Source organism: Mobula birostris, chromosome 26, assembly GCF_030028105.1.
Source record: "Mobula birostris isolate sMobBir1 chromosome 26, sMobBir1.hap1, whole genome shotgun sequence".
Classification (NCBI taxonomy): domain Eukaryota; kingdom Metazoa; phylum Chordata; class Chondrichthyes; order Myliobatiformes; family Myliobatidae; genus Mobula; species Mobula birostris.
Window position 1 is genome coordinate 28,953,627 of NC_092395.1, and position 21,259 is coordinate 28,974,885.

Genomic DNA, 21,259 nt, shown 5'->3' on the forward strand with positions numbered 1-21,259 from the left:
GAATTGGAGATTCCCTACTTTGGAATCTTTTGTCCATCCTTTGTTACATTGGATTTAAATATTCTAAAGCTGAGAATTGATTCACAAATACTCAAGTCTCTTCAGTCATTTCTCCTTCCCATCTCTTGAACTTCCTTCCACCTTATACCCTCAACTCTGCTCCATGTCAATCCCACACATAAGCACTCAACCACTGGCAGCTGCCCATGTCCCAAGATCAAAAATTCCCTCCCCAACATCCCTGTCTCTCCCCTCTTCTCACACGCTCTTAATACCTCTGACCAAACTTTTAGTGCCTTTTCAAATGCACCTTCACATTGTGTTTCTATTAGAGATGACGGGATTTTTATCAATGCAAATTTCATACATCACACCAAACTCCACACTGCCCAGTAAAGAGTGAGTTAAAAATAGAGACTTCAACTCGAAAGTATTGGAAACAAAACACATTATTTGCAGCTATCTCCATCTCCACACACTTCTACAATCAATGGGGAGCTTCTATGTTTTCCGAAGAAATATCACATTCTGGGAGTAGAAATGTTGCAGGGAGTTTAATTAACTGTAAATGAGGTTGTTTAAATCAAAGGCTCCACTGACATTAATCACAGGAGCAGCATCTGCTCTCCTCCTCCCTCAGCGGCTTGACAGCTCTCCTCATCCTGCCCACACAGTGTATTTATTCTCTCTTACAGGACAACTTGTCTGGTAAGCACTTTGATTGAAACTTTCACTAAACCCCTCTGACAACCCCATGTATGGGTGTGTGTGTGTGTGTGTGTGTGTGTGTGTGTGTGTGTGTGTGTGTGTGTTTGTGCGTGCGGTGCTGTGGGGGTGTGTGTATGTGTGGTGGGGCGTGTGCGTGGCAGGGTGTGTGTGGTGCAGTGTGTGTGTGTATTTGTGTGTGTGTGTGTGTGTGTGTGTGTGTGTGTGTGTGTGTGTGTTTATGTGGGTGTGGGTGTGTGTGTGTGTGGTGAGTGTGGGTGTGTGGGTGTGTGTGGTGGGTGTGTATGTGCGTGTGTGTGTGTGTGTGTGTGTGTGTGTGTGTGTGTGTGAGTGTGTACGTGTCTGTGTGTGTGTGTGTGTGGTGCAGTGTGTGTGTGTGTGTGTGTGTGGTGCAGTGTGTGTGTGTGTGTGTGTGTGTGTGTGTTTATGTGTGTGTGTGTTTATGTGCGTGTGTGGTGCGGTGTGTGTGTGCGTGTGTGGTGCGGTGTGTGTGTGTGTGTGTGTGTGTGTGTGTGTTTATGTGCGTGTGTGGTGCGGTGTGTGTGGTGCGGTGTGTGTGTGTGTGTGTTTATGTGCGTGTGTGGTGCGGTGTGTGTGGTGCGGTGTATGTGTGTGTGTGTGTGTGTTTATGTGCGTGTGTGGTGCGGTGTGTGTGTGTGTGTGTGTGTGTGTGTGTGTGTGGTGTGTGTGTGTGTGTGTGTGTGTGTGTGTGTGTGTGTGTGTGAGAGTGTGTCTGGTGTCTGTCCACTTCCATGAGTGAGCACACAAGACTTTGGCATCTGAAGCCTTGTAGCGTTTATTATCAGGCTCAGGCCCCTGGGTCCAGTAAAGTCAATGGACCACAGGGTGCATGACACCAACCCTTCCAATTGGCTCTCCCTTTTGAGTTTGAAATATTTTTTCATTCCTTTATCCTCACTAGGACTGATCCTTGAACCTCCTACTCAATAGTACCATGGGATCAGCTGTACCAGGACTGCAACAGTTTGAGAGAGCAGTCTATCATCACCTTAGGAACAGGCATTAACTTCCAGCAGCACCCAAGCCATGGGAGTTTATTTTGCAATGCCTGTAGGTACAGGGTGAGGACAGACATCCCCTGCCTCACTACTACCAGGTAGAGTGGATTGACTTGAGATCAATAGGTTGTTGGGTCCTTGCTCCCTGCACTCATCACCCACCCTGTCTTCAGTTCCTGGTACTCCAGAAGACACATCTTACAAGGCAATAGAAATCTTATCTTGTTTGGCACTGAATAAGTCAATACTCATTGTTCTCACCCCCCCCTCCTCCAGAACCATATGCCAGCTGATTATAATCTTTCCACAGGTTAGCAATTATACCTTCCCTGCTGTCAAAGTTGGAATGATGTTATGGAGAATGAGGGTTTTCCCATTTGAGGAATCTGAAACACAAAAGGCAAAATATTTGAAATTTTAAAAAAAAGAGCAGAAAAGATCTCCCACCAGATAATTAGTGTGAACTGGTCCAAACTGCTTTGGTGTCAGGCTTGGAAAAGCAGTCTTAATTCACCACAACAAAATGAGTCATTGCCAAGGGAAAATGAGGTGACACATGAATCCCTCCGAGGCCTATCACAATCTCAGTACCCTTCAGCCTCAAACTCTGTCCGGTTCACCACATAGTCACACTGTCTTGTGACCTTCTTCCACTGCATAGAGCTCACTCCAGACCACCCCATCCTGCCCCAGCAGCCATTCCTGGGGACATCCCACCCCTCCCTTGCATTATGGCTTCACTGTCCTTTGCGAGTTGTCTCCTAGTTTCAAGTCTTATTTGTCTTCTCAAACCTCACTTGCTACATATCATTCAATATCTATCTGCTGTCAACTGATACTCTCGCACTCTTGAACTCTTTCATAAACTCTCTTAGCCTCGAACTGTCTATCATTGTCCCTCAGAATCTCATTTTTTCCTTCATGTGACCATTTCTCCTTCTCACCACCTGCTGCAATAACTCATCTCTAAGTCCGCCTACTTCTCCCTTAGATTTTCTCTCTCTCTCACACACACATTCTTAACCTTATGTCTATTCTTTATCTTTCTCCTTGCCTTATATTATTCCTCCTTCTATCTCATCTGATGCGTATTTTGCATCAGTCTTCACAGTGGAAGAAATCTGCAGTATACCAGACATTCAAGAGTGTAAGGGAAGTGAAATATGTGCTGCGAAAATTACGACTGAAAAGGTACTCAGGAAGCTTAATGGTCTGAGGGTGGATAAGTCTCCTGGACCTGATGGAGTGCACTTATGTGTCCCGAAGAAAGTAGCTGGAGAGATTGTGGAGGCACTAACAATGATTTTTCAAGAATCAATAGGTTCTGGCATTGTACTGGAAAATTGGAAATGTTACTCTGCTATTTAAGAAGGATGGGAGGCAGCAGGAAGTAAACTATAGACCTGTTAGCCTGACACCAGTGGTTGGAAAGTTGTTGGAATCGATTGTTAGGAATGAGATTACGGAATACCTAGAGGCACATGATAAGATAGGCCAAAGCCAGCATGGTTTCCTGAAAGGAAAATCTGCCTGGCAAACCTACTGCAATTTCTTGAGGAAATTACAAGCAATAGATGTGGTCTACTTGGATTTTCAGAAGGTCTTTGACAAGGTGCTGCACATGAGGCTGCTTAGCAAAATAAGAGCCCATATGGAATTAAAGGGGAGTTACTAGCATGAGTGGAGTATTGGCTGATCGGCAGAAAACAGAGTGGGAATAAAGGGATAGTATTCTGGCAGGCTGCCGGTTACCAGTGGAGTTCCATAGGGGTGTTGGGACCACTGCTTTTTACAAAGTATGTCAATGATTTGGACTGCGATATTAATGGATTTGTGGCTAAATTTGCCGATGATACAAAGATAGGTGGAGGAGCGGGTAGTGTTGAGGAAACAGGGAGCCTGTAGAGAGACTTAGATAGTTTAGGGGAATGGGCAAAGGAGTGGCAAATGAAATACAATGTTGGAAAATGTATGGTCATGCACTTTGGTGGAAGAAATAAACGGGCAGACTATTATTTAGATGGGGAGAGAATTCAAAATGCAGAGATGCAAAGGAACTTGGGAGTCCTTGTGCAGGATACCCTAAAGGTTAACTTCCAGGTTGAGCCAGTGGTGAAGAAAGTGAATGTAATGTTGGCATTCATTTCTGCAGATATAGAATGTAAGAGTAGGGATGTGATGTTGAGGCTCTATAAGGCACTCGTGAGACCACACTTGGGAGTATTGTGTGCAGTTTTGGGCTCCTTATTTTAGAAAGGATATACTGATACTGGAGACGGTTCAGAAAAGATTCATGAGAATGATTCCAGGAATGAAAGGGTTACTGTATGAAGAATGCCTGGCAGCTCTTGGGCTGTATTCCCTGGAGTTCAGGAAAATAAGGGGGGATTTCATAGAAACATTCCGAATGTTAAAAGGCCTGAACAGATTAGATATGGCAAAGTTATTTCCCATTGTTGGGGAGTCTAGGACACGAGGGTACAACTTCAGGATTGAAGGACATCCATTTAGATGCGGAGAAATTACTTTAGCTAGAGGATGGTAAATCTGTGGAATTTGTTGCCATGAGCGGCTGTGGAGGCCAAGTCATTGGGTGCATTTAAGGCAGAAATAGATAGGTTCTTAATTAGCCAGGACATCAAAGGGTATGGGGAGAAGGCAAGGGAGTGGGGATGACTGGAAGAATTGGATCAGCCCATGATTGAATGGTGGAGCAGGCTCAATGGGCCGAATGGTCTACTTCTGCTCCTATATCTTATGGTCTTATCTCTTTCTTCCCTCCTACATTCTCAGCTGAGACATTAATAATTCTGCCCTCTTAAAAGTGTATGACAATTCCAAGACACAGCTACAGGGAGCAAAGCGATACAGGTCCAGCACTCCTCGGGCCAATATTTACACATTCCTCTTAGTGGAATCTTGCTGTGCATATGTTGGCCACAATGCCAGTAAGTGGCCACCATTCAGAATACTTTTCAATGGACGTGAAATGCATTGGGATGTCCCGAGGATGCAAACAGTACAATGGAAAAGCTAACTCTTTCCTTAACATTTTCTAGGTTGCCTTTCCTAACGTGTGCCTAGAGCAGCTACCAGGAAATGTTACGTCCAATCATTATGGTCCACAGTTTACATAACCTCCCAGCGCTCACTACTAAGGCTTGCTTTTTAGGAAAAGCCTCTTCATGAAGAGACGGAAAGGATACTGCTTCCTGTGAGTCTTCGCATCCAAATTTCTTTAAAAGAAAGATCAGCTTTATTTGTCACATATGCATTGCAACATACAGTACTGTGCAAAAGATATAGATATAGCTAAGACTTTTGCACAACGCTCTCTTTGTTAACGTGGAGTGGAGGGCGAGTTTGTAAATCTGGTGGGAATGGCGAGGGTGGAGTGGCATGTGGCAGGTGGTCGAGAAGGAGGGCCAAGAGCACAGGTGCAGACAAACCCAGCCCTGAGAGACCAAACATTTGCTTTATTGAACATTACAGAATTTATTTCTGGTGCTTCCTGCTCCCTCCCCTCTCTCTTTCCCTTTTTCCAGCCATGATTCTCCTTTTCCTGCCCCTTTCACACTCTCAATCCACAACAGAGACCAACATCAGAATCAGTTTTATAGCAACACACATAAACAAAAAGTTGCTAGTGAACACAGCAGGCCAGGCAGCATCTCTAGGAAGAGGTACAGTTGACATTTCAGGCCGGGACCCTTCGTCAGGACTAACTGAAAGCAGAGCTAGTAAGAGATTTGAAAGTGGGAGGGGGAGGGGGAGATCCAGAATGATAGGAGAAGACAGGAGGGGGAGGGATGGAGCCAAGAGCTGGACAGCTGATTGGCAAAAGGGATACAAGGCTGGAGAAGGGAGAGGATCATGGGATGGGAGGCCTAGGGAGAAAGAAAGGGGGAGGGAAGCCCAGAGGATAGACAAGGAGTTATAGTGAGAGGGACAGAGGGAGAAAAAAGAGAGAGGGAAAAAAAATCTGTTATAATAAATAAATAAATAAATACCAGATGGAGTACGAAGCGGAGGTGGGGCATTAACGGAAGTTAGAGAAGTCAATATTCATGCCATCAGGTTGGAGGCTACCCAGACGGAATATAAAGTGTTGTTCCTCCAACCTGAGTGTGGCTTCATCTTGACAGTAGAGGAGGCCGTGCATAGACATATCAGAATGGGAATGGGACGTGGAATTAAAATGTGTGGTCACTGGGAGATGCTGCTTTCTCTGGATTTCTATAGTCACTCTTTTAGATTATGAAGACACGCAGTCCTCTTTTATTGTCATTTAGTAATGCATGCATTAAGAAATGATACAATATTTTTATGTAATGAAATTAGTTTTTTTGTGACAGTAGGACAGTGCAATTCATGAAATTAGTACAATACTGTGCAAAAGTCTCTCTGTCTCCCTCTCTCTCTCTCTCTCTCTCTCTATGCCTTCCGGTGCCAACATAGCGTACCCACAATTCACTCACCCTACCCGTACGTCTTTGGAATGTGGGAGGAAACCAAAGCACCCTATGTGGTCTTGGGGAGAAGGTGCAAACTCCTTACAGCCAGCGGCAGGAATCGAACCCTGATCTTACAGCGGGTGCTGTAAAGCACTGCACTAAGCCCTGCACTACCATGCCACCCTGATGACCTTCGAACCACAGGGCTACAGGACATCTCAAAATTCTTCACAACCAGCAATGTGTAGTTATGGCAGAGAAACACTGCAGTCACTTTGCGCAGTGGATTCCACGAACAACAGTATACTCACTGCTGCCTGTGCGACAAGGTTACCCCCAGAGCCATTTTAAATCCTTCCTACTCACCCTCAATCTATGCCCACTAGTTTTGGTCTCCCCCACCCCAGGAAAAGATTGTTATCTCTGCCTCTCATGATTGTGAAAAGCTCAAACTTCAAAGTAAATTTTATTATCAGAGTACAGACATGTCCTCACTTATAACCCTGAGATTTTTTTCCTGCGGGCATACATAGCAAATCTATAGAATAGTAAAGGTAAGCAGGATCAATAAACAACAAACTATGCAAATGCAAATGTAAATAAACAGCAATAAATAATAAGTATGAAATAACATGAAATGAAAGAGCATAAAATAACAAGTCCTTAACATGAGACCATCGGTTGTGGGAACACTAAAAGTAGAATTAGTGTAATTATCCCCTTTTGTTCAAGAGCCTGATGGTTGAGGGGTAGGTACTGTTCTTGAACCTGGTGGTGCGAGTCCTGAGGCTCTTGTACCTTCTACCTGATGGCAGCAGCAAGACAAGTGCATGGCCTGGGTCATGAGATCTTTGATGATGGATGCTGCTTTTCTACGGCAACATTTCATGTAGATGTGCTCAATGGTTGGGAAGGCTTTACCCGTGATGTATTGGGCTGAATCCACTATGTTTTGTAGGAGTTTCTACTCAAAGGCATTGGTGTTTGCATACCAGGCCTTAATGCAGCCAGTCAGCACACTTTCCACCACACATCTATAGAAGTTTGCCACAGGTTTCCATGACATGACAATGACGTAGACTCCTGAGGAAGTAGAGGTGCTGTCGTGCTTTCTTTGCAATAATATTTATATGATGGGATCCAGGGCAGGTCCTCTGAGATAGTGACACCCAGGAATTTAAAGTTACTGACTGTCTCCACCTCTGATCCTCCAATGATTACTGGCTCATGGACCTCTGGTTTCCCTCTCCTGAAGTTTACCATCAGTTCCTTGGTCTTATCAACGTTGAGTGAGAGGTTGTTATTATTACACCACTCAGCCAAATTTTCAATCTCCCTCCTGTGTGCTGATTCATCACCCCCTTTGATACAGTCCACAACAGGGGTGTCATCAGCAGACTAGTCCATGGTGTTGGAGCTGGACTAAACCACACAGTCATAGGTGTAAAGCCAGTAGAGCAGGGGGCTAAGCACACATCCGTGTGATGACCCTGCGCTGATGAAGACTGTGGAGGAGATGCAATCTGAACTGACGAGTCTACAAGTGAGGAAATCCAGGACCAAGCACGAATCCAGCACAAGGGGGTTATTGAAGCCCAGGTCTTGGAGCTTACTAATTAGTTTTGAGGGGAAGATGGTATCAAATGCTGAGCTGTTTTCAACTAAGAGCACCCTGAGGTATGCACCTTTGCTGTCCAGATGTTCCAGGGTTGTGTGAAGAGCCAACGAGATGGCCGCTGCTGTGGACTGTTGCTTCGGTAGGCGAGGTGGAGTGAATCCAGGTCACCATTCAGGCAGGAGCTGATATGCTTCAACAACAGCCCCTCAAAACACTTCATCACCACGGGTGTAAATGCCACTGGGAAATAGCCATTTAGACAGGCTACCAAGCTCTTCTTGGCCACCGGTATGATTGAAACATGCTTGAAACAGATGGGTATCACATACCGCCGGAGTGAGAGGCTGAAGATATCCGTGAACACACCAGCCAGTTGGTCAGCACAGGTCTTAGGTCCTCGGCCAGGTGCTCCATCTGGACCGGATGCTTTCCTCGGATTCTCTCTCTTGAAGGCAGCCCGCGCATCATCTTCAGATACTGAGAGCAAAGTATCATCAGAGACATGGTGGTGCACAATAGTTCCTTCCTGCTCTGGTGATCAAAGACAGCAGAGAAGGCACTGAGCTCATCTGGAAGCAAAGCTCTGCTGTCCCCTATGTCACAAGATTTAACTTTGTAGGTGGACTCGGAGGGTGGAGCAAAGTCAAGATGGCGCTAAACAGCCATTCCTTTGCTTGCACCTTCAGAAACAGCTCTATTTCTATCTTTGATATCCCTTTTTTTTCCTTTTCAAGATTCTTTTGAAGGCCCTGATCTGGGGCTACACTTTGATTTCGGTTCAGAATGGGGCCTCACGACCAGTTGCTTTTTGATATCCCAAGGACACAGCCTGGAATACTAGTGCACCTTCAGAGTGGCTGTGGAGAGGGGCTGAATCAAGGCCTGTGCCCCTGACTGAGGCATTGCGGGAGAGCACAGAACATTGGGAGCAGCAGGTTAGCGGCCGTGGGCTGTGTGACCAGAGATCCGAGCCTTTCTGGGGCCAACTCTTTCGGCACAGAGCTCGGAAAAAGTGACACAACAGGCTTTTAACACCATAATCAGTGAGTTGTTTGTTAGGTCTCCCCTGTCACTGTGAAATGGGGACACCTCTTTTTCCCTTATTAGGGAGAGAGAGAGAGAGAGAGAGAGCGCCTGTGGTATGTCGAATTACCGGGGGTGATCAAGTAGTCTTTGGGATACTGCAAGTCTGTGCCTTTATTGATGACTGCTGCACATTTGAGCACTCGGGGGAGGGCACCGATGCATTTTTGCTGGTGCGTGGGGTCATCGCCTTGCTGCTACTTGTGCGTGGGAGAGGGGAGCTGGGGGGTGTTGGGGTTCTAAGGTTTAACTGAGTTTCATTCTTTTTCATTTCCCTGTTTTCGTGGATGTTTGCCAAGAAAAAGAATTTCAGGATGTATATTGTATACATTTCTCTGACATCAAGTGTACTTATTGAACCTATTGGTTATGGTATTCAGCTGTCGAGCATGCTTTGTTGATTCCAGTCTAGTCCGGAATCTCCACTTCACTTCACTCAGCTTTCCCGAGATCATACCTGCACCTCTTGTAGCATTCTCCATCTCCAGACTTGACTGCCTCTGATCTGGCTCTCAGCAAATTCTGGATTTCATGGTTCATCCAGGGCTTCTGATTGGGGAAGACCCTGAACGACTTGGTGGGGACACACTCATCCACAGCTGTTTCAACCCTGGTGTAGTCATTCAGATCCTCAGTCCACAGGCTCAAGGCAATCCTGTGGCCATTGCTTTGCTTCCCACATCCACCTCCTGGTTGTCTTGATATCTGGAGCCTTGCTTTTTAAGTTCTCTCTGAATACAGGCAGCCGGAGTACAGCCAAATGGTCCGATTTGCCAAAATGTTTTGACAAACACATTTCTATAAGGCTGCTCTTCAATCTCCTACGTTCCACGGAATAAGAACCGAGCCTGGCCAACCTCTCCACGTAGCCCAGGCCCTCTAGTCCTGGTAACATCCCCATTAATAATGTCTGTGTAAAACCATGTAAAATCTCTTCTCTGCAAAACTTTTGAACATAGAACATCATAGAAATTTACAGCACATTACAGGCCCTTCAGCCCGCAATGTTGTGCCGACCATGTGACCTACTCCAGAAGCTGCCTAGAATTTCCCTACCGCATACCCTTCTATTTTACTAAGCTCTTAAAATACCCTATTGTATCCACTTTAATTTTTTTGCTTTAATTTCTGATTTAATTTGAACATTTGTGCCATACACAAGAAAAAAAAGCTCCTTTCTGAAGAGTGAGGCATGAACTCACAGCCTCCTCTCTTTGTGGTGAGAGAGCAGTCACAAGTCACAAATGATTATTTATGAGATATTTTTATAATTTGGGGGCACTTGAGTCAAATTAGCTCATTACACTCCTCCCTCCACACCAGCGAGCTGAACTAATCTAGTTCATCAGGTCCTTCCTTTTCCTGAAGCTCAGTACTGTTGAGTGTGGGCACTGAAATATTTACTCCTTTCAGAACCACGTGTATGATGCGGAATGACTGTCAGTGAATTCCACTAGTGTAACTGGCGTTAGCTGGACGTTGGCTGCCTTATTGGCTGAAAATCTCCAGCTTTTTCTGCTTTTCTTTCAGATTTCCAGCATCTTCAGTTTTGGGCTTTTGGATTACCAGGTCACATCAGGAAAATAATCAGATGTCATTAACACATTGATGGTTATGGGAGCTTGCTATGTACAATTTGGTAGGTGTTTTCATACATCACAATAGCTTCACCCTGTAATTAATCTGTGCTGTCAATGTCTTCAGAGTGTTTGATAAGATGCTGCAAAAGCCCAGAGGCATGTATCTGTATTATTATCTGTTATTATGTATCTGTACACATGCGTGTTAAAGCAAATATCTATTCAGCCAATCATGTGGCAGAAACTCAAAGCATGCAGACATTTTCAAGAGGTTCAGTTATTGTTCAGGCCAAACATCAGAACGGGGAAGAAACGTAATCTAAGTGACTTTGACCATGGAATGATTGTTGGTTCCAGATGAGGTGGTTTGAGTATCTCAGAGACTGTTAATCTCCTGGGATTTTCATGCACAACAGTCTCTACAGTTTACAGAGAACGGTGCAAGAAACAAAATAAAACCATCCAGTGAGCAGCAGTTCTGTGGGCGAAAATGCCTTGTTAAAGAGAGAGGTCACAGGAGAAGGGGCAGACTGGTTCAAGCTGACAGGAAGGTGACAGTAACTGAAGTAACCACATATTACAACAGTGGTGCGCAGAAGAGCCTCTCTGAATGCACAACACATTGAACTTTGAAGTGGATGGATTACAGCACCAGAAGACCACACCGGTTCCACTCCTGTAACTAACAGTGTGGCCACTGAGCGTGTATTTAACCCATGCTACCCCTGCCCAGAGCAGATATGCTGTAACAGTACAGGGAAAGAAGGCATCTCCTGGTATCTATGCCATATTTAGTGTGAATTGTACTCAATGGACATAGACCCAACAAAGAGAAGGGCTTGTTTCTGTGCTGTCAGACCCTGATCTTTATGACTCTGTGAGATACTGACCCTGAAATCTGTACAGCTTCAAAGTCATCGAACTCAACTTCATATAACATGTGTGGCCTGCCTGGGAGTACTTGATGGGTCATCACTGAGAGAGCTTTACTCTGTATTTAATCTATGCTGTCAATGTCCTGAGAGTGTGCGTAGAAGGAACTTCATTCTATATCTAACCCATGCTAACCCTGCCCAGAGTATATTTGCTGGAACAGTGGAGATAAGGCTTAATCCTGTATTCAGCCTCTGTTGTACCATGGGAGTGTTTGTTGGTTCAGTGAAAGGGAGGTCATCACTAAGGATAGATTATTAATCAGAGAAACAAATCCAAAATGACTGATTTAACCAAGTGAATAAAATCACACCATAAAGTCTGGGGAAATTTTAAGGAAAAAGATAATGCATTTCATCACCTGTGAAGGATTTTGGAGCATCCTGTGGTTGTGAGAAGCATTTTAGAAGTGAGGGAGTGTATCACACCCATCCCTAAATGAAGAGGCTATTCTGGAAATTATGCAGCCTTATAGAGTGCCACGACTGGGCTTAACCAATGACAGTGAACGCCAACATAGTGACTGATGTGTCCTGGGATCCTCCGAGGCCCAAGGGTCATATTGGGGGCCCTGGGCTCAGCACATAAGCACAATTATGAAGAGAGCACAGCAGTGCCTCTATTTCCTTAGAAGTTTGCGAAGATTCAGCATGACTTTGACTAACTTCTATAGATATGTTGTTGAGTTGAGTTCCTTCTTGCGCCTTGTTTGGTGCATTGGGTGGCATTCTTGCCATTTCTTTAGCGTTTGTCCCCTTTTTTTTAACAAGGCCGAGTTGCTAGCTCAATGCTCAACCCAGCAAGTATGGAAAGCATGCAAAGAGCCGGCCGGATTTGAACATAGAACCACTCGCCTCGAAGTCCGGTGCGGATGACACCATACCACCAGCTGGCTACTATAGATGTGTGGTGGAAAATATACTGACTAGCTACATTGCAGCCTATTATGGAAACACCAAGCCCTTGAATGGAAAGTCCTACATAATGTAGTAGATATGGCCTGATCCATCATGGGCAAAGACCTCCCCAACACTGAGCACATCGACACAAAGTGTTGTCAGAGGAAAACAACATCCATCATCAGAGACAACCACCACCCAGGCCGTGCTCCCTCTCACACTGCTGCCATCAGGATGAAGATACAGGAGCCTCAGGACTCACACCACCAGGTTCAGGAACAGTTACTACCCCTAGATCATCAGACCCTCGAACCAATGGGGATAACTTCACTCAACTTTGCTTGTCTCATCACTGAAATGTTCCCACAACCAATGGATTCACTTTCAAGACTCTTCATCTCATGTTCTCAATATTAATTGTTTATTTATTTGTTATTATTGCTTCTTTCTTTTGCACAGTTTTGTTGTCTTTAGCACACTGAGTTGTTGTCGTCTTTCATTGATTCTGTTATGGTCATTGTTCTAGTTTGGATTTATTGAGTATGCCCGCAAGAAGATAAATCTCACCGTTGCACATGGTGACACATATGCACTTTGATAATAAATTTACCTTGAAGTCGAAGCCCATTGGCCGGAGCCAAGTCCGTGAACCTCTCCGTGTCCACTGGGGAGTTTGAAGCCCAGTTTCTGCGGGCTCGAGTTCGAGTGTGCTGGAGGGTGTCCTGGTGTTAAAGGACTGTATATGTGCATGGGTGTGAGGGAGGAATGGGGTTTGTTTTGTTTTGTTGCTTGTTATGTTCTGCGTTGTTCTGCCAAGCATCACAGGCAAGCTATGCTGGCGCTGGTATGTGTGGTGCTAATTGCAGGCCGCCCCCCTCCACCCCAACGCTTCCTCAGGTGTATTGGCTGTTAACGCAAATGTGGAGTACGTTTCGATGTGCATATGATAAATAAACTTCAATCTTCGAATCATTGCTGCAGACCATTCCTAGCAGCTGTCCCTGGACACAAGCTGGAATTGGGAATGCCCGGTGAATTTTAAGGGGAGCATGCACTTTGGACCTGTTGAGGTCCTGAAAGACACAATAGAAATGAAAGCCTCCATGTCAACCTGGCTGACAGCGATGTATTGTGGTAAACCGCTCCACGGTCTCTCTGTCATCCAGGGACTGTAAATGAGTGCCACATCTGAGAATGAAAAATAAAAACAACTACTCTTCTGCTTCTGTCTCTCGGTGAGACTGTTCCATCATTCAGTCCTTGCCCACTAACCTAGAACCAAGTAAGGTCAACAGCTAATACGTCACTGAAACACAAGGGACAGTCATGGTTATGTCTTCATTTCGCTCATTTCATTGCATTAACATGCACCAAGAGATTTTCTTAATGAAGAACATTTTGAAATACACAACATAGGAAACATGCAGCTTACTCATGCATAGCAAGAGAAAAGACATAAGACATAGGAGCAGAAATAGGCCTTTCAGCCCATCAAATCTGCTCTGCCATTAGATCCTAGCTGATTTATTATCCCTCTCAACCCCATTTTCCTGCCTTCTCCCCATAACCTTTGATGTCCTTACTAATCAAGAACCTATCAATCTCTGCTTTAAATATACCCAAGGTCTTGTCTTCCATAGACATCTGGAGCAATGAATTCCACAGATTACCCACCTTTCAGCTAAAGAAATTCCTCCTCATCTCTGTTCTAAAGGGATGTACATGTATTCCAAGACTGTTCCCTCTGGTCCTAGACTCCCATACCATACTAAACATCCTCTCCACATCCATCCTATCTAGGCTTTCCAACATTCTATAAGTTTCAATGATATACACCCCCTCTCCTTGTAAACTACACCAATTACAGGTCCAGAGCCATCAAATGTTCCTCAGCTCCCACAAAAAAAGGCAGTCTTCTTGCTGACTTGTTTTCAGTGATGTTGGCTGGTGCACAAGAATTGACCAAAGAGTTGGAATACTTGTTGCTGATCATCAACTGTCCTGCCAATGGAAGATTATTCCCCCCTACACACCCCTCACAGTGTCACACATCTCTGCTAAATCTCCACTTAACATTCTGAGGAGAAAAATTCTATTTTCTCCACACTCTCAGAATGAATGGTGACAGTTTGTAATTAAAGGGAGGATCTTTGACGTAAAAAGAGAAAATGCTGGAAATTCTCAGCAGGTCAGGCAGCATCTGTAGAGGACTCTTCATCAGAGTCTAGACAAAATGATTTTGGTAGCAGAGAAGCTGAGCAAGGAGAATGGGTGGAACAAAGGGATTTTTTCTGATTACATGAGACTGGATGACCCAGCTTTGGGGCAATTAAAATCAGATTCAACTTTGTCCTGGAGATATATTGTCTGCCCTACAAGGACCTGCTCACACATCCACACAATACAATGATAATCGGATGGCAGGCAAAAGCATTCAGATCTTATACAAACGTAGAGAAAGAACAGGTTGTCTAAAGTTGAAGCATTCAATATTGAGTCCAGCAGACACACGTTACAGTCATATTTGAAATCCTGGTCTTCATCCTGCTGGAGATACTCCCTTTGTCCCATCGGGCCCTCTCCACCACTTTCTCTGCTGCCAAAACTAATGTCTCTCTCTTTTCCAGATCTGATGAAGGGTCCCGAGCCTGAAATATCAGAATCAGGAAGGAGGAGGGAGGAGAAGATGGCAGTGCGACGCAGCGCACGCGGCCATTCCGAATGAATATCGATATGTGTAACTAGGGGCCGTGCACAATCCAGATTTGATGGGGACAGCTGTGAGCCGCAGAAGAACACCTGGAGAAACTTCTGAAATGCCTGCTTCGCTGCCGCTGCTACAGTGCGATCGAGAATCTCCGGAGACGAAGGCCCCAAATCCTCAGCTTTGCATATCGCCTGTTGCCGGGGCCGGGGTCGAAACGTTCGGCAGAGATGGTGTTCGGTGCTCGATGTCGAAGAGCTGGTCGGAGGCTCGGAGTTTTCGGACAGACTTGGAGTCGGACTGTGGTCGGATGCTTTCAGGATGCTGCATCAGCAAGTTTGCAGTGCTGAAGATTTACCATCTGCGTGACATGATGGGACTTTCGAGAGACTCTGAGATTTTTACTGTGCCATGGTCTGTTCTTATCAAATTACGGTATTGCTTTGCACTGTTGTAACTGTATGTTATAATGATGTGGTTTTTATTAGTTTTTAAGTCGGTTTGTCATGTGTTTCGTGATATCATTCTGGAAAAACATTTTTATCATTTCTTAATGCATGCATTACTAATGACAAGAAAGGGGACTGTGTGTCCTCATAATCATAATCATAATAATCAGGTTTATTATCACCGGCATGTGTCATGAAACTTGTTAACAGCAGCAGCAGTTCAATGCAAAATATAACATAGAAGAAAAAATTAATAAAGTAAATCAATTATAGTATACGTATATTGAATAGATTAAAAATCATGCAAAAACAGAAATAATATATATTTAAAAAGTGAGGTAGTGTTCATTGGTTCAATGTCCATGTAGGAATCAGATAGCAGAGGGGAAGAAGCTGTTCCTGAATCACTGAGTGTGTGCCTTCAGGTTTCTGTACCTCCTACCTGATGCCAACAGTGAGAAAAGGGCATGTCCTGGGTGCTGGGAGTCCTTAGTAATGGACACTGCTTGAAGATGTCCTGGGTACTTTGTAGGCTAGTACCCAAGGTGGAGCCAACTAAATTTATGACCCTCTGCAGCTTCTTTCGGTCCTGTGTAGTAGCCCCTCCCTGCCCATACCAGACAGTGATGCAGCCTGTCAGAATGCTCTGCAGGGTCCATCTATAGAAGTTTTGAGTGTTTCTGTTGATGTACCAAATCTCTTCAAACTCCTAATGAAGTATAGTCACTGTCTTGCCTTCTTTATAACTGTATTAATATGTTGGGAGCAGGTTATGTCCTCAGAGATCTTGACACCCAGGAACTTGAAGCTGCTCACTCTCTCCACTTCTGATCTCTCTATGAGGATTGGTATGGGTTCCTTCGTCTTACCTTTCTTGAAGTCCACAATCAGCTCTTTGATCTTACTGGCGCCGAGTGCAAAGTTGTTGTTGCTGCAACACCACTGCACTAGTCAACTGTTCCTCTCTCCATTGATGCTGCCCGTCCTGCTGAGTGTTGCCAGCATTTTTCAGATTCTCAACTTCTACCATTTTTGTTTTAATTTTCAACTCCCTCTTGTGTTGCACAGCAGATGTCAACACGCAAGGAGAACCCAAAGCAACAGGAGGTTTTAATGAGCAAAACGTAATTCAGTATAAAGACTTACGTAAAACCGCCACTTTCTGAGCAGCGAGCAGCGCACTGGAACGCAACAGAGTTTCAACAGCAGCTGGTTAAGGAGGTACTCCACAACCTTAAGTGTGATTATATTCAATTCATTGAATCCGTCACATTGGTCCTTTTTCACTGATTAGTCTGTAGTATGTTGATATTGGATATTGAAACAATTTTCCTTCTAACATACCCTCCATCATGATGGCTTCAATACAGGCCAAATCTCCCTCTCCACTGTCCCATCAAACACTCACTGGGGTGGGACAGCGTGAGATAAGTACAGGGTGAAGTCTTATCTCCACAGTTTGCACTCTGAGTGGGGAAAGCATGGGTAAGGTATAGATTGAACTTCTTTCTACAGTACCTTATTATGAACTCTGACAGCACAAGTTAGATACGGTACTCAGTAAAACTCCTTCCTCTCTGACCCATCAAACAGTCCAAGGCAGGGCAGACTGCACACATTATATAAAGTGAGGCTCAGTGTCTTTGAGACTGTACAAATCTAAGGGTCAATATCTTATAGTCACAGAGTCTTACAACACTGACACTGGCCCTTCTGCCCACTGTGCACATGCTAAGCATCCACACTAATTTCACTCACCAGCATTTGGTCCATTGTCTGCTAGGCTTTGGTGGTCAAGTTCTTGTGAAACATTTTTTTTAAGTGTTGTGAGAGTACTCCCACCACCCACTTGGAAAACACGCGCTAGATTCTAACCGTCCTCTGAGTGAGAAGGTTCTACCTCAGGTCCTCTCTAAACTCCTCACACAGGAAAAATGGTTCCTACCATCTACCCTGTCTATGACCCTCATAATTTGTATACCTCTATTAGGTGATCCCTCAGCTTCCTCCACTCCAAGAAAATAAACCTTTATAGCAGTATCTGTGAAGCTGGTCCTCAGCGAGGGTCAGTGTCCATGGACCCACACACCATTGTGAGTCAGTCTATAATCAGTATACATTTGTGAGATTTCATGTCTAAGGACGGCTGCTGGTGTAGTGGTATCAGCACTGGACTTCAAGGCAGATAGTCCTGAGTTCAAAACCCAGCCAGGTCCTAACCTGGGCAGCAGCAAGAAAGGTCTGGCAATCTGCTTCCGTATGAAAACCCTATGGTCCATGAGGTCACGAAGAGTCGGACTTGATTGAAGAACAACAACAATGTCCAAGGAAATGTACAGCACCGAGAGAGGGAGTGTTTGGAGGGTGTGTGCCCCGGTGAGAATCCCAGCCACTGACTCTCAGTGCTGTGACATTTTACTCTGGTAAGACTCACACCCCGGTGAGATCCAGTGGCTCTGAGCCTGTAGCAGGGATGGGGATTAGTGTCTGTGAAGTTTGTGCAATAGATATTTGTTGCCTTTAGGAACTGTATCCTGTGCCCTCAGCGAGTCTTGGCACATCTTTTAAAAAATGTTTTTGTTCCTGAATGACCACAAATCATTTATTGCTCATTCCTAAATGTCCTTGAAAAGAGTTGGAACCACATGTCAAGTAGACTGGGGAAGGATGGCAGAGTTCCTTCCTGTAAGTACAGTAGTGAACCCAATTGGTTTTTATGACAGAACCATAGAACTGTGATCATTGTTACCAATATTTAGATGTTTTTAAATCTTACATTTTAATTACAGGTTATTAACTCAGTTAAATATCATGGCTACTGCAATGGGACTGGAACTCAATTTTTCTGTTCAGGCCTCTGTATTTCTCCTCCAGTTCCTTAACCACTTTCCCAAGTGCAAAAGGCTGCCCAATTCAACCAACCAACTGTAGTGTGGAAAGCTTATCCACTTCAAGTATAATCCCAAACCCCTTGGAAAGCTACTCTTGAACCTATTTTTGCCGGCTTTATGAGCAGTGTGCTGCATTCATCACCAGTCCAGGCTTCTCATCGCAAGTTTTATTTTGCTAAATACTTCCCCTTACAGTACCCCCTCCAACACACATTCACTACACACTCACACAGACACACACACACACATTCACTATATACTCACACACTCACACACACACTCACTATACACTCACACACACACACACATTCACTATACACTCACACACACTCACTATACACTCACACATTCACACACACACATTCACCATACACACACACACTCACTATACACTCACTCACACACACACATTCACTATACACACTCACGATACACTCACACACACTCACTATACACTCACACTCTCACACACACACACTCATTCACTACACACACACACATACACATTCACTATACACTCACTATACACTCAGACTCTCTCACACACACATTCACTATACACTCACACACAAACACACACATTCACTATACACTCACACACTCACTATACACTCAGACTCTCTCACACACACACACACACACACACATTCACTATACACTCACACACACTCACTATACACACACACACACATACACACACACACACAGTCAGATGCCTCTGTCTAATTTTCCCTTAAGCTTCCTTATCAAAGAAGAACTAACCCCAACTTCTCCACTATCTCCAAAGTGGGCATTGTTTTTTTAAAATTAAAGTGAGGTCCTCCCTCTTGTGTCGTATAACTGACCTCGATTCCTGAGGAGGAGTGAGAGTCACAAGAGCTTTTAATGAGCAGAATATATTACAGTGTAAAGCCTTTTACATAAAACCACAGCTTTTTGAGCACGAATACCACACTGGAACACATCAGAGTTTCAACAGCAGCTAGTCAAGGAGGTACTCCACAACTTTAAGTGTGATTATATTCTACTCATCAAATCAGTCATGTCAGACTTTTTTTCTGAATAACCTGTGGGATCTTGGTGCTTGATATTGAAACATTTTCCCATCTTACACAGACATGGGATTGACATTAAAAATCCCCTCTCGCTGTCCCGTCACACATTCCCTCTGTAAATTATGTTTGTTGGAGGCCTTTTGCTCTTTAGTTAGTTGTGCCCCGGGACCTTCCACATCCACTCGAGAGTGGTTGGATTGATATTCTTAATGGTTCATTTGAAAGGCAGCATCTTCCTCAGGGAGCCCCGTGGTCCTCTGTGTGTCGCCTCATTACGTGCCAAGTCTCTGGACCACTGACTACAGAGGTGAGAGTCTTCGCCACACTCCCAAAGTGAGCACTGATTATTTTTAATTATAGTGAGGATCTCTCCCGATGTAAAAACAGAAAATGCCGGAGGCACTCAGCAGGTCAGGCAGCTTCTGTACAGTTATATGGTTAATGTCCATGTCCAGGGCCCTTCATCAGAACTGGGATAAAGTGAAACATGTTTGATTTTGTCAGCAGAGGAGGTGGAGGAAGGGAGTGACTGGAACAAAGGGGATTTCTCTCATTGTATGAGATTGGACGACCCAGCAATGGACCAGTTAAAATCAGAGATTAAACTGTGTCTGTGTGATATTGCTAAAGTAGCAATTGTCTGTCCTATCAGGACATCACCACGTGCCCATGCAATACCATAAAAAAGGGAGTGAGGAGAGTGTGGAGAAGGGTCTGGATTCAGCCCTGTGCTGTGAAAGCACACTCCAGTCAGTGCATTCTCAGTAGCAGTCCAGCATGCGGATTCATCAGTGTAAAACACATCCTAATCCAGGTACAAGTCAGTGTAAATGCTGACCAACACCTTATTCTGAACGTTCCACTGTCTACTCCTTCTGCCTGCTTTCCCGTCTTACACAATCCAGTCCGCGTGTTTTTTTTTCCAAACTGATAGGAAAATAGAGGCTACAACTATGAGTAATATTTCTTGGTGACACCGGCCTGTGCACAGGAGGCATGCAGTTGGGTTGCAAAAATAGTAGCTGTTTGTGGAAAGATGGGAGCAGGTGGTGGCTCGATGCAGTCGGCAAGTAAACAAGAGCAGGCTTCTGGGCTCCCAACCAATTCGAGCTCTTCTGTCTGATGCTCCCGGGGACTTGCTGTGCCTCAGTCTGCATTGTGGCCTACCCATAGCTTGTTGCCTGCCAGTGGAGTCTGCAGACAGACGTCAGGGCCTGTGTAATCCAGAGGAGAGGGTAGCACCTACAAAACGCACAGCCACTCCAGCAGCAGCTCCCAAATCCACAAGCTCTACTGTCTGGGAGGAGATGGGCAGCAGGCACAGGAGAACCAGGCCAAATCACCCCATCCTGACTTGGAAATGCATTCTCCATCACTGCATGTGAAACCTGGAACTGTCTTCCCAGCAGCAGTGCTGAGGTACATTCACCAGGACTGTAGTGGTTCAGGGCAGCATTCAAGGGCATTTAGAGGCAGCAAGTAAAAGCTGGCCTTGCTAGAATCACCCAGGTCTCTAAGAATGGATCAACGGGTAAACAGGTAGTAGAGGAGAAACGGTTTCCCCATCTCCACAGCTGATGCCTGGTGATGGGAATCCTTTGTAAATAAAGCCTTTGAAGTTTCTGGCCAAGACCCTTCATGAGGACTGAAAGGAAGAGATCAGGAGGCAGATAAGAAGATGAGGGGAGGGGAAGGAGTACAAGCTGGCAAGTGAAAGATGACCTTCTCATCCCTTCTCTTCTCTTCTCCTCACGTGCCCATGTCCTCACTATTTTTCCCCTCCTCCTCTTTCTTCCATGGTATGCTTTCATCTCCTATCAGATTTCTTCTTCTTCAGCCGTCTATGTT

General features: G+C 44.9%; 1 protein-coding gene and 1 long non-coding RNA gene across 2 annotated transcripts in view; one reads left to right on the top strand and one right to left on the bottom strand.

Moving 5' to 3' along the window:
• Nucleotides 1-21,259, bottom strand: part of yjefn3 (YjeF N-terminal domain containing 3) — a 132,315-nt gene that overhangs the window by 60,427 nt on the left and 50,629 nt on the right. The gene's annotated exons all lie outside the window — the stretch shown is intronic.
• Nucleotides 646-15,701, top strand: LOC140188291 (uncharacterized). The gene is made up of 4 exons (XR_011883259.1): nt 646-708; nt 4,805-4,959; nt 10,431-10,539; nt 14,940-15,701. It is a non-coding gene; the product is annotated as an uncharacterized lncRNA (long non-coding RNA).